Source organism: Elephantulus edwardii, unplaced genomic scaffold, assembly GCF_000299155.1.
Source record: "Elephantulus edwardii isolate Elephantulus edwardi_28Jun2011 unplaced genomic scaffold, EleEdw1.0 scaffold00052, whole genome shotgun sequence".
NCBI lineage: Eukaryota > Metazoa > Chordata > Mammalia > Macroscelidea > Macroscelididae > Elephantulus > Elephantulus edwardii.
Window position 1 is genome coordinate 1,449,037 of NW_006399802.1, and position 15,834 is coordinate 1,464,870.

Genomic DNA, 15,834 nt, shown 5'->3' on the forward strand with positions numbered 1-15,834 from the left:
TGTTTTTCATTTCCTTTGGCTTAAGAAATCCTGAGTGAAAAAAAAAAGAAAAGAAATCCTGAGTGAATGCAACCTTTTTGATTTTCTGACTCCAGCTCTTTGCACAATTCATTATAATATTTTGCTTTGTCTGCCCCAGCTGCCCTTTGAAATCTTCTGTCAGCTCCTTAATGTCTTGGTTTTCTCCCTTTGCTGATTTGCACTAGACAGCTTCTCCGCACTCTAGTGCAATAGTCAGGGTCTCTTCCAACATTCATCTCAGTCTTTTCATCTTCTTTTGTCTTTGTAATGGCCTTTTTGCATTCTTCATGGATAGTATTCTTGACATCCTCCCACAGCTCCCTGGCCTTTGCTCATTAGTGTTAAAGGCCTCCAATCTGTTCCTGAGATGGTTTTTTAATCCAGGTGAGATAGACTTAAGGTCAAATTTTGGTTCTTTTTGATTCGATTTAACTTTCTTTAGCTTCAGTTTGAACTTGCATATGAGTAGTTGATGGTTCTATAGTCAGCACCTGGCCTAGTTTTCACAGCTGAAACTGAGCTTCTCCAATGATTCTTTGTACAGATAGAGTCAATCTGATTTGTGTGCAGACCATCAGATGAGGTCTATGTTTATGTTGTTGTTGTTATGTGCCGTCGAGTCATTTGTGACTCATAGCGACCCTATGTACAACAGCCCTAAACCGTGCTCTATCTCGTGCCAATCTCATTGCCTCTGACACACCCATCCCGATTACCCCAGTCACTGAATCAATCCACCTCATAGAGGGTCTTCCCCTCCTGCACTGTCCCTCTACTCTACCCAGCATGATGTCCCTCTCTAAAGACCTGTCTCTCCTTACAACATGTCCAAAGTATGTCAGGCTTATAGTCACCATTTATGTTTCTTATAAAAGGTATTTGCAATGGGTAAATTATTGACTGTACACAATTTGATCATTTTATCATCAGCCTCCTTTCTGTCACAAAGCCCATGTTTTCCTTTACTGATTCTTCTTCTCCATTCCCAACTTTTATACTCCAGTCACCCATTATTATTATTATTATTGCATCCTGGTGGCATGTTCGATCGATTTCTGACTGCCAGTTGATAGAGTCTTTCTTTCTCTTTGGCTCTGGTTATTGTTGTATATATTTGAATGATAGTGGTATTGACAAGTGCTCCTTGTATGGATATGGATATTATCCTGTCACAACATTGTATTTCAGGATGTACTTGGAAATAATCTTTTTAACTAAGAACTTGACCCCATTTTTCCTCACCTTTTCATTTCTGAAATAGGAGATCACGTGATTGTCTGATTCAAAATGTTCCATGCCAACCCATCTTGTTTTGCCAACGCCTAGTATGTCAATATTTATGCGTTCCATTTGTCTGTTTACAATATCCAGTTTACCTTCATTCATGCTTCTCACATTCCACGTTCTACTAACTAGTGTCTGTTTGCAACTATTCCTCCTCCTTTATGTTCATCAACCGGAGGTCTCAGCCTCAGGTGCCATATCAGCTAGTTGAATTTAAGTGTGGTCTATTGTGCATAAGGTTTTCGAAGGCCTGTTGTTTTGGAAGTGGATGGCCAATCCTCCCTCCAACATTTTGGTGCAGAAGATTTTCTAAGAAATCTTAACGTGTAAATATAATTCCTTGCTGGTAGGCCATTGTAGATATTATGATTAAAGTTTTAAAACAAAACGTGTTTGGATGAGTGAATGAAAAACTGATGTGCTTTTTAAACTCATGTAGATCACAGTTGGGGTTTTTTTTTAAGACAAGAAGGATGTGTCAGGCACCATATCTGCATTTTAAAACCCTACCATGTGAGGCAACATCTCAGGTTGCAAGTAGGAGGGAAAAACCTGGGTTCTGGTTGTGACATGATTGCTGTGTGATCTAGGCCCAGTTAGTTGAATTCCCTGAGCTTCATGTGTAAAAGATGATAAAAAGAGAAGGTTGGTTCTAGCTCTGAACCTTTAATCACCAGGAACTCTGAAGTGAGCTAAATGGTGGCAAAGTCTTCATCCCCCACTTTCAGGAAGAATCTCCTCACTCATGTATCAGACAAGGGATTGAGCCAACTGGAACTGGTTGTGGGGGCACCTCCTGCCTGATGGGGAGAGTAGGGAATGGGCTGAGTGAGGAAGCTCTGGTCATCAGAAAATGCACCTCAGTGACCTCCTCTGGGATGAGTGGGTGACACCGGTGACTACCTGCCTTCTCCAGCTCTCCGCTTTTGCTGCTGTTGTCACTGGAGAAGCAGGTTTTCCTTTATTACCAGTTCTTTTGGGGAAAAAATTCCATTTTTTTCACACTTGAGACTGGTCCATAGACTTGTAACAGCACTTCCCACCACTCAGTACATTTGATCATCTTCCAGAAGAGGGTCAGATAGAAGTTCCTTTTTGCTCTGTCCTGGGGGAGATATGGTCAGGGAAATGATGGGCTTACACCAAGAGCTGACTTAGATGCTCAAAGGAGAAAACAAACCTGGAATGCTGTTTGCCAGAGTGCGGCCCACAAAATGCTTAGGGGCTACTTTGTGTCTGTGTCATTAGTCACCTTGCTGATACTTGTACAGAATGTGGATGGAGGTTGGTGTCACCCCCGTTGTCCTAATGGAAGTCCAGGGAACCTGTGAGGCTTGTTGGGACAGAATTCAAAGCCTGTCCCAGAGACCGACTTGAGGGTTGGAAGTCATGTAGATTGGGTGGGTGTTAGGGGCAAGAGACTGATCTGCATTTTTTGTGTTTGTCTTTTTATGACTAAGTAATAATTTCTCATTGTAGAAAACTTGGAGAATATATAAAAAGACAAAAGAGAAACTAAAAAGTCATGGTCGTTCCACCATCTAGGGTCATCTCTGGTGTGTATTTCCAAATTTGTTGGTCTATTTCCAAAATTATGGGAAGACAGGCTTGCATTTGAGGGGCTCAGGGCAAAGGTACAATTGAAGGCCCACACATGATATGTTTAAACATTTACGACTGAAATAATATTTATGAGTTTGCATTCTTTTAAAATATTCAAAATTCTCTATTAAGAGGAAAAGGCAAAATGCAAATTATAATGAGTAAATATTATACGTTTCAATCAAAATTGTTTCAACAAAGCTGAAACAAATCTTGATTTAATTTTTAGGCAGTCAGTTAAATCAAGTGAAATGTTAAAATTAGCAGAACTCTTTGCTGTTGTAATAGCCAAGGTCCATCTAATTGTCAATGTAAAGAATGGTCAATTGTGCTTCATGAATATTGTGTCTAGACTTAGACAAATATACAAATTTAAGAGTAAAATGAATTGTTTAATATTGCAAAATATTCCTCAGCTGCTAGGTACAGCTGTTACCAACACCAAGCTAATTAGCGAGTATCTCTGGAACCATGAATTAGAACATGAAGAAAAGGGAGAAAATGGACGCTTGGCACTATTGGGAAATGCTGCTTCGTTATGCAAGAAAATATTGCATTTCATGCTATCTGAGAGGAGATATATTTGACAAATTAATTTGTCTTTCCTCTTACTTAAGCATGTCCACTGCTGCTGAATCCTCCCTGCTCTCTGAAGCTTCTTCCCTCTTCAGTGTCGTCTGTAGCCCAACCCACACAATATTGCGGCATTGGGATTCAAGCCCCTTTTGTTTTAAAGACAGAGGGCAAGAGATGGAGACATATTTCCAGGGAGTTGAATGATGTTGGTCCCAAGTTGATGTTTAGGGATATGCTATGCAGTGCTAAACACGAGATTCCCAGTTAACAGACGTGTTCACATCTTCTGAATAATGACTGTGTGCTTGTGGGATACAGAGAACTTCAGACTGTGGAATGTCAGGAAATGCAGCACACTGGTCCAAATGTAAGGGACACACACACACACACACACACACGGTCTCTATCTTTGGACATGTTTTCATGAGGGACCAATCCCTGGAGAAAGATATCATGCTTGGTAAAGTAGAGGATGGTGAAAAAGGAAAACCCTCACAGAGATAGATGGATTGACAAAGGAGCGGTAACAACGGGCTCCAACAGGAACGACTGTGAGGATGGCACAGGGCTGGACATTATTTAGAGTCTGTTATGCACAAGGTTGTTATCAGTCAGAAGAAGTTAAAAGCATTTAACAACACACATAATACAGACAATGCACACAAAATGTACTTTGATTTACAATGTTAGAAACCATTTTTAAATTTCTTATTTATTTATGTATTATTTCCTCCCTCTTTTCTAGCATGGACATTTTTATTTGAGATATTCTTCCAAAATTTAAATTTTATTACTTGTTTGAGAGGCCTGGAACAGACATGTCATCATTTATTAAATCAGCTCCCTACTGTTGAAATATATGTGTGTTGGTGTTTTGGTTTTTTCCCCCCACTCCTTTTTGAAATGTATGCTTTTAATGCTTCTCTCTCGCAAGCAGCATGGCAGTGAGCATCCTTGTACACTATGGGGGGTATGTTTATGGAAATGGGGATATACATTGCACATCTATACTAAAATCAAGGTAGGTTCCTTTAAAGGACTCCATGATGAATTGATAATCTGTTTTAAGCTTTGTCACCAGGAAGACTGAAGTGGCACATGAATGGCCAGGAGAATAGGATGCTAGAGTTATGGTGCCATCTATCCGTGTAAGTCTAGCTCAGCTCTTACCTTGGTCCGGGCTCAGTTCCTTTATATTTACAAAGAGCAGCTGGGCTAAGACATAGTCTTAGTTTTTGCCAGGAGTTGTTGGTTTGCTGGATGAGAGGAGCCAAACTCAAACTCGGCTCTCTGGGGTTCCATCTACTAGACCAGTCTGCCCTCTGCTGGCTGGTTGTCAGATGCCAGCCCTGTTCCTGACTTCATAGGTGTCCAGGGAAACTTGCTGGCCCGTGGTGAAATCAGTAAACTATGGGAGATTGAAGTAAATTCTGTCTCATAGCTACAATTCATTTGGCTGCCGTTTCATTTTCTGAAATGACATATTTTTTGGCTATGCTTTCAAGGATCTGCTATGTTAGGGGGCTGAAGACATGATAATAAGACTCAGATTTTGCCCAGGAACTCACAGAGACAGATCGGGGTGGGGTGGGGGTGGGCAGGTTGCTACCTCATAGAACAAAAACAAATAATACTTCTTAGCTTTGATTATTTGGCCATTTCTGGGCTTTCCAAGACCCTAATATTCATTTGTTTGGATAAAGAACTCAAATAGATGACAATTCTCTAAGGATGGCAATTGGCAGGCTGGGAAGTAACAGGAATCTAAAAAACTCTGTGTGTGTGTGTGTGTGTGTGTGTGTGTGTGTGTGTGTGTGTGATGAGAAGTTAGAAGACTTGAACTCTAGCTCTATTGCTGATTAGCTTGACCTTGAGCAAGCCTATTCCCCTCTCTAGCATTGGTTTCTTGGTTTAGGAAGGCATTGGACAAACCAGTCATTTTACTGCTGCTTTGTTGTTTACAATTCATTTTTGGGGGGGCCGAGGTGAAAACTTTCTTTCTTTAAAAAATATTACTTTTTTTTTTACTAGTTTTTGCAGTAATCGTCTTATACAGTATTTGTCCTTATGAGACTGAGTTAGTTCACTCAGCATAATACTCTCCAGTACCTCTTCAAAATCATTGTTCTTGAGTGCTGCATGATATTCCATCATGTAAATGTACCATAATGTCTTAATTCATTCAATTGTGTTTGGACATTTGGGTTGTTTCAATGTTCTTATGATGGTGAATAACACTGCTATGAACATTAGTGTACACATCTCTGTGTCTCAGTTCTAATTTTCTTGGGAAACAAATTTTTTTTTAAAAAAAGAATCAAGATCTACAACCAGAAGAGGACAAAATAGATGAATGGGACCTTCTAAGAATCAAATCCCTATGTACATCCAAAAACTTCTCAGACAGGGTGAAAAGGGGAAGCCACAGACTGGGAAAAAGTATTTGGTAATGACATGTCAGATAAGGAACTTATATCTAGAATTTATAAAATACTCAAGCACTACAACACGGTAAAGGTAAAAAATCCAATTGAAAAACAGGTACAGGATATGAACAGACACTTCACCAAAGAAGACATTCAGATAGCAAACAAATACATGAAGAAATGTTCAAAATCCCTATCTCTAAGAAAAATGTAAATCAAAACAACTATGAGATATCATCTCACCCCAGTAAGAATAGCAAAATTTAACAGAACAGCAAACAACAAATGCTGGCGAGGTTGTGGAGAGACTGGAATCCTTATTGACTGTTGGTCGAAGTGTAAAATGGTGCAACCACTATGGAAGGCAGTATGGTGCTTTCTCAAAAAGTTGGGAATACCATTTGACCCAGCAATTCCACTACTGGGAATATACCTCAAAGAAACGATAACTGCCACCCAAGCAGATATATGTACACCCATGTTTATTGTGGCTTTGTTTGCAATAACAGAGTTGGAAACAACCTAAGTGCCCCTCAACATGCGAATGGATAGAGAAGTTGTGGTATATTCACAAAATGGAATACTATGCTGCATTGAAAAACAAGGAACTCGTGCAATATTATTAAAAATGGATGTTCCTGGAGGACATTATGCTGTGTGAAATATCTTAGTCACCAAAGGACAAATACTGTATAATGCCACTGTTGTAAAATGGGACTGACATTGGGAGGAGACTGAGAAAGATGGGATAAATAATGTATACTGCATTGAAACAGATGAGGGAGAGTATTTTTTAAAAAGGATATGTGATTAGGTATTATTGTCATGACAGGTGCTGAGAGTGAAGGCTGCATAGTGGAGTGGACTTGGGGGGAAGGATTGTATAACAATGAAATAATTTTTCTTTTACTTTTCAAAGAGAAGAGCAAACTGGGGGGAGGGGTGGGCAGGAAGAAAAGTGCAACAAATGAATGAATGGAAATCCAAAGTCTCAGTAAATTTTCATTAAAAGTAATAATAATAATAATAATGGAGAAAAAAATAGTCTGTTTTTCCCCCTCAAATGAAAGTAAATATCATATCCTATATTTAAAAGTAACTTAACACCAAATTGTGCCACTTATAGAGTCCTGAGGTTTGGTAGAGCATGCCTGGAAATTTCAGACCCTGAGCTTCAGAGGGCTTGTGCTGTGCTGGATCCTGCACTTTCTCTGCCGCTGGGAAGTGTGGCATTTTATGATAAATGCTTGGAGACAATCACTCATATTTTGTCAGTTCTCTAATTCTCATTCTTCCCAACATCCTTATCTGCCCAGTGTAAAACTATGGGAAGAATGTGGGACCTCTTTTTAGTTGAAGGATGGAGCTGCTGAGAGAGGAAGTGGCATTATCTGCCACTAGCCTTCTGGGTAGATCCTGCTCAGTTCAGGAAAACCAGAAGGATGAGCCGTTCTTAAGAAGAGAGCAAGGCCTGGCCTGGCTGCGGTGTTTGGCGGCAGCCTTTTGTCAAAAGTTCATCGGATTAGAGGGTGAATTTGAATACATGGAGCTAGACCTTGTATGAGATAATTTACTTTTTGATGTGATCACCTTAAAAATCCTGAGACACAGGTTATTAGGACCACTTAATATATTGAAAAGCTAACCCTCAAAGAAGGAAACTAGCTAGTGAATGGAAGTTTGAGGGTTTAAACTTCACTGTGTGAAGGCTTCAGGATATCTATTTGAGGCAGTTTCTGCTGCTTGTAACTAAGGAGTGTGTTGTGAGCAGGGAGTCTGAGCTCAGGACTTACGTTTAGGAGCGTAGTTGTTCCACGATTGACAAGTCATTTCTATTCTCAGAGCCTCCATTTCCTTCTCTGTAAAATTGGTTGAGAATTCTTGGCCTACCTTGTGGACTGTTACAAGGCTCTAGGAATGTCTGGGAGTATCTTTGTTCTCCAATGACCCACACAAAAGAAGTTTTAGTTAAAGTTTTACTGGATTAGCAAACTGTGGATTATCCTTTAGGAATACTACTGGTGAGAATACTGCTTTAGGAATACTGCTATGGACTAGGCCTTTGCCAAGCCTGATGGACTAGGGCAGAAAGGATGATGTATCTAAGGCATCAGCCTCAGGTGAAGGCTAGTCAATTTAATTCAACAGGTATTCACTGGGTAGTGATTCTGGAGCCCACCTTGACCAGGCAAGACGAATGGTCTCCACTTTCAGTGATTTCCCACACCACAAGAAGTGATGGATATTAAAGCTATGAGAGAAGGACTGGGAGAGACTCAATCGAGAAAATGGGGGTACAGAGAAGGAGGTGGTCATTTCCAAGCTACTCAATTTAATTTCTTATCCTTACATCTTTGTTCATGAATTTCATTATTTCTTCAAGGCAAATTCCTAATTATGGAATTTGAGTGTCATAAAAGAGTAAGCTCATTTTAACAGCCAAGTTTGTCCCAAGGTTCTTATTTTTTTTCCAAACTCTCAGCAAGTGTTTGAGGGTGTCTGTGTCTTTCCACATACACCAAGACCAGCTTTTAGTAACTTTTAGTCTTTTTCTGTTTGATAATTGGAAGTTGATCAAGCTAGCAAGTTTATCTTTGAGTTTCAAATAATTTTTAAAAATTTATATTTAGAACTTTTATTATTTTCCCCTGTGTTTATGGTCTATGACAAAAAGTGTGTGTATTTTCTAGTAAAATGCCCTTTTTTCCTGGCGAAATGTGTTTCCGTGATATTTTTGGCAGCCACTCAGATGTACCAGGAGAGGAGATTATGACTCCTATTTAATTGATGAGGAAGTTGAGGTTCAATGAGGGTAAGTGACTTGCCCAAAGTCACTTGGGCAAAGAGGTGCCAGAACTGAGAACTCAGTCCTGGGCTTTGAAGTATTTCCCTAGCACTTTGTGTCACACTGACAGATGACCCTCTCCTGTAATTCTAGGGGGAGAAAAATCAAGCTTGCCTAGTTTCAATTTAGTCTTGATTCTTAAAATAATCTATCCTGTAACATACAGTAGTGTTAGCAGAGAAAATATGTTCCGCCACTTACTGCTAAAGGAGCCAGAGATCCGCGGTGGGCTGTGACCCTTTAAGAGCGTGCCCTCCATTCTGATAAATCAGGTCCTGGAAGACTGTGTGTGAGATTAGTGCTGGTGTGTGTTGAGACAGTTAGTGCGGTTATTAACAGGACACCACAGCTGGGGACGAGCTGGCTCAGCGTGAACACAGTCACCTGGAGTCCCCCAGCCAAGGACTGAACTGAGTCCTCTAGGTTAGGGGCTCATTCACCTCCCCTGCCACGTCTCCCAGGAAGCCCTCTGCAAGGCCTGGCATCCACCCTGCTCAGCCCTGTGATCTCATGGCCACTTACATTGCCTGAGGGTGAAAAGAACTGAATCCCAAACTTAGCTCTGCCACGGGTTTATGTGTGACCACAGCACCTCCCTGCCTCTCTCTGTGCTACTTTCTCCATTTATCTAGCCAGGGCATTGGATACAATAATCTCTAAGGGCTCTTCCAAGTCTAGACCTACCTTCCCTCTCCATCTGCCTACCCCTGGTGGTTCCTACCTTTCAGCAGCCTGGATGCCTGTGGAGACACAGAACCACAAAGTGTGATGCTCAGGGGACCTCACCATTCTCACACAACAGCTCAGACATTTGGTTTTGCAAAACAAGTTGACGTTGTCTTTTCTCTATAAGAGCTTACTTTCTTTGGAGTTCCAAGTGATCTCAGTTGGTTTAGGGTCTCTCTTCCCTTTCCCACAGGAAGCTCTGGTGACCTAGTGGTGGGGAGCTGTGCTGCAAACCCCAAAGCCAGTGGTTTGAATCTATCAGCAGCTCCATGGGAGAAAGATGGATAATTTCTACCTGTGCAATTAAACTGGAGATTACATGCTGTCCTATTGGGTCATGATGTAATTTTCTTGGAAAGGATTCCCTTGTGTCAAATGGTTAACATACACTCAGCTACTAAATGATAGGGGGGAGGGTTGAGTCCATCCAGATGCTTGAGAAGAAAGGCCTGGTGACCTGCTTCTAGAAAGCCAGTCACTGATAACCCTGTGGAGGGGGCAGGTTCCACCGTGCTGCACACTGGATTGCCATGTTTTGGAGTTATCTTGTGGGGAACTGGTTTGGTTTTGGGGTTTGTCCCTTGGGAGGGTGTCTGAGTACTAAGATAACCTTTGTTCTACCTGTTCCCCAGGGTTGAGGGTTTTTTTGAAGGACTCATAATTGTCTCTATGGAGTTACATGTTTAAAGAGTAACTTGGCCTTGAGGGTGAACTCCCGACTGTTTGTAGAGGGAGGTTCAGATGGATTCCATGGCAGCAGCCCTCGGAGTATCAAAGCGTGGAGGTTGGATTTGAAAAATAATCGTCATTTTTTAATGATGTAAAACATGCCGTGTAAATTTTTTTAAAAAATAAACACATTTTATTACTTTCCCAGTCCTTTCTTCCTCTCTCCCAGAGCCAGATGGAGATTGCTTCAATATTTCTGGAAAATTTTACATATTTAATAACATCTTTGGAGGTTCTTCCAGATCTGATGAAAACGTGGCTCGAACTCTGGCCGCAAACACTGTTCATTGAACAGAGAGTTGCTGGCAGAGGTGGTGGGTTGTGTGTGTGCTGGGGCTAGAGTGCACTCCATTGCAGAAACAGCTGGGTCCACAGGTCTAAAGGGGTGTATTTTTTATCCTGAGCAACAAAGAATATTGTTTCTCTGCGGCTTCCTCCCTCAATTGTATTTTGTGTGTGTGTGTGTATAAAAGAGAAAAAAAGAAAAATCAGTACGGCTGAGCAAACCCAGTGCTGCTTGAGAGAACCAGGTTCCTCTCCAGTTTTCTTGATCTGCAGCAAATCCAAGGAAAGAATGAAAGCTTTAATTTATTTATACATCTTTTCTATCAATATTACAACTGCCAGTCCTAAATGTTGCAAGCTGAGGCCTCAGAGAGCAGGTGGACCAGTGCAGGGTCCAGAGGTGGATGCAGGGAGGACAGGACGCAGCCCAGCTGGCAGATCTGGACCCTGGGAGCAGGCACCCCTGGCCAGGCTGGGAGCTTTGGACAGCAGGGACAGTTCAGTGCCTGTGGACGGCGGGGACATTTCAGTGCCTGTGGACACCGGGGACAGTTCAGTGCCTGTGGACAGCGGGGCAGTTAGTTCAGTGCCTGTGGACACCGGGGGCAGTTCAGTGCCTGTGGCCGGAGCTGCGCGAGGCCCCGGTGAGGGCGCACGGGGGTGATGGGCACCTCCCGAGACTCCCCGGGCCTGCGGGCCTGACAGGCGCACGGCTGCCTCCTTAATAGACTGCGGGAGTGTTCTCCGGGAGAAGTCGGCGGCGGTCCCCGAGGAGAGATCATCAGGCAGAGTGGTCCCCGGAGCAGGATTTATTAGCAGACAGGATGGGGAAGTTGATTAGCCTCCGCGGCTGAACGGACATCCTGTCAGACAGGCCTCTTAATCCAATCACTTACCTGTCGAGGGGAGCCGCTCAGCTCAGCAGCCTCCTGCCCGCGTCACCGCCCCCCCCGGGCCCTGCTACCTGCTGGCCGCAGGGGGGGCGTGGGGTGTGCACGAGGTCCCCTGGCCCAGCAGGGCCTGTTCTCAGTCCACGCAGGCTTGCTTTCCGAGAGGGAGGAAGACGCCGTGCAGCCATCTCTCTCTGGCAGGCTGTTTTGCTGTCAGTAAACGTCTCGGATGCTCTTTTGGACTCAAGGCCTTGGCGGCCACTCTCCCCTGCACAGAATCCTTACCTTCAGTGGCCCCGCCTATTCCCTACTCAGGAAAGTACCCCTTCCTGGGTCCTGTCTCCTTGATCCTGAGCCTCCTTTCCAGTCCCTTCACCGTCCCACCTCACTCTGGTAGCCCCTGCTTCAGGCAAATTGAACTCCTCTCTCCTTTTGCGGAATGACTCCTACCTGCCTCACCAGCACTTGCACCAGTTTCCCACTCTACCTAAGACTGCTTTCCTTCTCCCGCCTCCCACAGCCACTCCCCGACCCAGGAACCTTCCTTTTTCTCCAAATCTCAGTTGTCCTTGAGGATCTGGCTCACAAACCACATCTTGCACCCCTCCTCCTCCCAGTGCCAGGTAATCCCTCCTCCATGCACACGTTTGTGCCACTTTATCTGTCCCATCTCCTGCCTCCAGCACTTACTGGCTCTCTGACATCAGCCAAGGGGCTCTCCCCTCTGTAAAACTGAAATGATAAGAGACAAGGGGTGTTTTGACAACAGAGAGAAGACAGGTAAAGAACTTGGTGTAAGGCCTGGCAAACAGTAGGTGCCCACTCATCCTGCTCTGCACTGGGCAGTCTGGTCTGGTCTTGCTTCCTTCACTGTGAAACGTTCCATTAGGAAAGTGCAGGTCTCTGCCAAGACCCTTTTCTCCCCTTACTCTCTATACCAAGCCCAGCCCTTTAGAGAGAGGAAGACTAAATGTTTGTTGAGTGAATGAGGGCTGCTTGGCAAAGCTGAACCAAGTGTGCTGAACCATCTCGCCGAGTGACCCCACAAGGCCTTGATCTGACCATGGAAGAAGCGGGAGGTGAAGGATGGGGCTCCGGGGCTCCTACTTGCTTTCGTGTGGCAGGCATTGAGATGTGTGTTCACTCCAGCTCTTGTCAAGAGTTTAGGAATTCAGACCCTATTGATCTGTTGTATCTTCAGAGCCATCAATCATCATTAAGAAATAGAGCCAGAGCCCCCGGATAGGGCGGCTGGCACAGGGTAATTTAGAGGATTTTACACACACAACAGAAGTGGCTAAGGGAAGTCACTAAGACAAGCACTGAATGCTTAGCAGATAGGAAAATAACTCGGGGGACTTGGAAGAGGCCAGAGGTAACTGACCAGGAAATGCATCACATTCTACTTCTTGGTCACAGGTTTTGGTGGTTGATTGTAATTGTTTAATGAACATTTGACTTTGACGAGGCTAATGTCTGACCCAAACTCTGTTACTGTCTTTTTTCTGTATCTGTGGATCCAATGCTGGTTTCTATTGATGTCTACCTCTTTTAGTTGTTCATAACCATCAGGCTTGCCGACATCAAGGCCAAAGGAACTAGATTCTGATTTGAACCATCTTCCTTATCACTCTTTAAATAAAAAAATCAAAGTGTGTCATTAGCCATCAAAGAAATGCAAATCAAAACTATGATGAGATACTATTTCATTTTCAATAGGATAGCTGAGATGAGAAAAGTGAACTTTTTAAAATAAAATTCTATTTTAATGGACATTTACAGAGAAGTTAAGATTTTAGTTTATTCATTGTTGCACGTTTTACCCCTTTGCCCTCCCTTCCCCCCTCCAGTTCAAAAGTTAGCTGTGAGTCAGTTCCAATTTGATGATACATAACAGTAGCTCTAACCAGAGATACAAAATACCTGTACAAAGAAAATTAAAAAACACTACTACAAGATGGGAAAAGTAAGTCAGAAGGGAGAAGATTGCTCATCTTTCTCCCTCAGAGCAGCTGGTAGTTTTGAACTCTGTACCTTCAGGTTGACAGCACAGTTCCTTACCAGTAGGCCACCCGAGTTCCCTCCTTTTACTCTTGATGCCCATAAGGCAAAGGTGGCTATTTATTTTCAGAAAATTGACTCAAACTTCAGACCATATGTATAAAAACGGACTCAAGTTGGATCAAAAACAAGCTTAAACCTAAAATACACAAAAGAAAAAATTTGAAGAAATATGCAAAGAAACTGTACTGCAATCATGTGGAAGAAAGTTGGATAATCTCCTCCTTTGCAATTTACTGCCTTTGAGAACCCACTAGAAGGTCAGCTATGAGTCAATTACATAACAAGGTACATAACAACATTATATCTTTTCATTAAAAAAATTATAAAATAAATGATAAATAATTTATTTATAACTCAAGGCCACAGGCTGCTTTGTGGGAGAAGGATTGACAATCTCCTCCCATTTGATTGCTCTGAAAACCCATTGGAGAGTCAGCTATGGGTTAGTTTTGACTTGACTTTACACCACCACTACAACAATCTATTGTATAAGCAGACTATTAAATATATTAAACATGTATAATCAACAGAGGATAAATTTAGATGAACGAAAACTCCTAAAAATGAAATCCTATGTGCATAAAAATATTTCTCTAAAAGAGTAAAGAGGGAATTTACAGACTGGAAAAAATTGGCAAAGACATATCTGACAAGGGACTCGTCTTAAAATTTGTAAAAAATGCCAACACCTCAACAAGAAAAAGACAGCCCAATTATAAAATTGGCAAAAGACATGAAACATGCACTTTATCAAAGAAAACAAACAAACAAAAAAACACTTGAAGACATGCTCAAGGTCTTTAGCTTAAAAAGAACCCCCACACCAAAAACCCAAAAATAAAAACAAAACAAAAGCCAACGCAAGCTCATTGCTGTCAAATTGCAACAGACTAATTGGTGACCCTCCAGCAGATTGTTAGAGGCTGTAAATCTCACAGGAGGAGATTGCCCAGCTTTCTTCTACAGAGAAGCTAGTGAATTTGCACAGCCAAAGGGTCATCTCCTTTGGCTTAGCAACATAATTCTCTGAGCTCCTTTTATTAGCTACTGTTGTTGTGATGTACCATCTAGTTGGAACCAACTTATAGCTTCAGTGCAGAGGCAGTAAATCTCATAGGAGGAGACTGCCCATCCTTCTCCCTTGTAACAGCTGCTGTATTCAAACTGTGGGCCTTCAGGATTGCAACACAGCTTCTTCCCAATAGGCTACCAGAGCTCCCTTCATTAGCTACTGTTATTGTATTATTGTATACCTTCAAGTCAGAACCAGCACACAGCTGACCCTCCAGCAGGTTTTCAGAGTCAGTAAATTACATGGAAGGAGATTGCCCATCTTTATGTCACAAAGCAGTTGGTTGATTCAAACTGTGTGCCTTCAGGATTGCAGCACAGCTTCTTACCACTAGACCACTAGAGCTCTATACTAGAGAGTGGCAAATCAAAATAATGATGAGATGAGATGTCATCTAGCAACCACAGCAAAGTTCAATAAGACAGCAAACAACAAATACTGGTGAGACTGTGGAGAGATTGGAACTCTCTTACACTGCTGGTAGAAATGTAAATGGTGCAATCACTACGGAAAGCTTGGTACTTCCTTAGAATATGGAAATATAAACACCATTTGATGCAGCAATCTCCCAACTAGTATATATCTCAAAGAAATAAGAGTTGCCAGAGGAACAGATACATGCATATCCATTTTCATCACAGCATTATTTATAATACCAAAGTGACAAAACAGCCCAAGTGTCTATCAATGGATGAATGGATAAAGAAAATATGGTACATTCACACAATGGTGAACTGAAGAACAAGAAAGAATTAATGAAATACTGCATAACGTACATGCACCTACAAGACATCGTGTTAAAGGAAATAAGTCACAAAAGCATTATTATGGTATATTGTTGTTGTTGTTATGTGCTGTTGAGTCAACTACAACTCATAACAAACCCTATAAAAAATAGCTCTGAGGGAGCTCTTGGTGCCTCATGGCAAGTAGCTGTGCTGCAATCCCGAAGGCATGTGGTTCGAATCCACCAGATGCTTCACTGGAGAAGGAGGGGCAATCTCCTCCTGTGTGAGTCAGATCCAATTCTACCGTACACAGTAAGGGGAAAGAAGAAAAAAAAATCAAGCACTAAACCCTGACCTATCTTGTGCCAATTTCACTGTCTCTGGCACATCTGCCCTTGTTACCACACTCACTGTGTCAATCCATCTCATTCAGGGTCTTCCTCTCCTGTACTGTCCCTCAACCCTTTCAAGCATAGTATCTTTCTCCAAGGACTGGCCATATGCACAAAGTATGTGAGAGAGTTTCAAAATCCTTGCCTCCGACAGACACATAGATCAATGGAATAGAATTGAGAACCTGGAAATC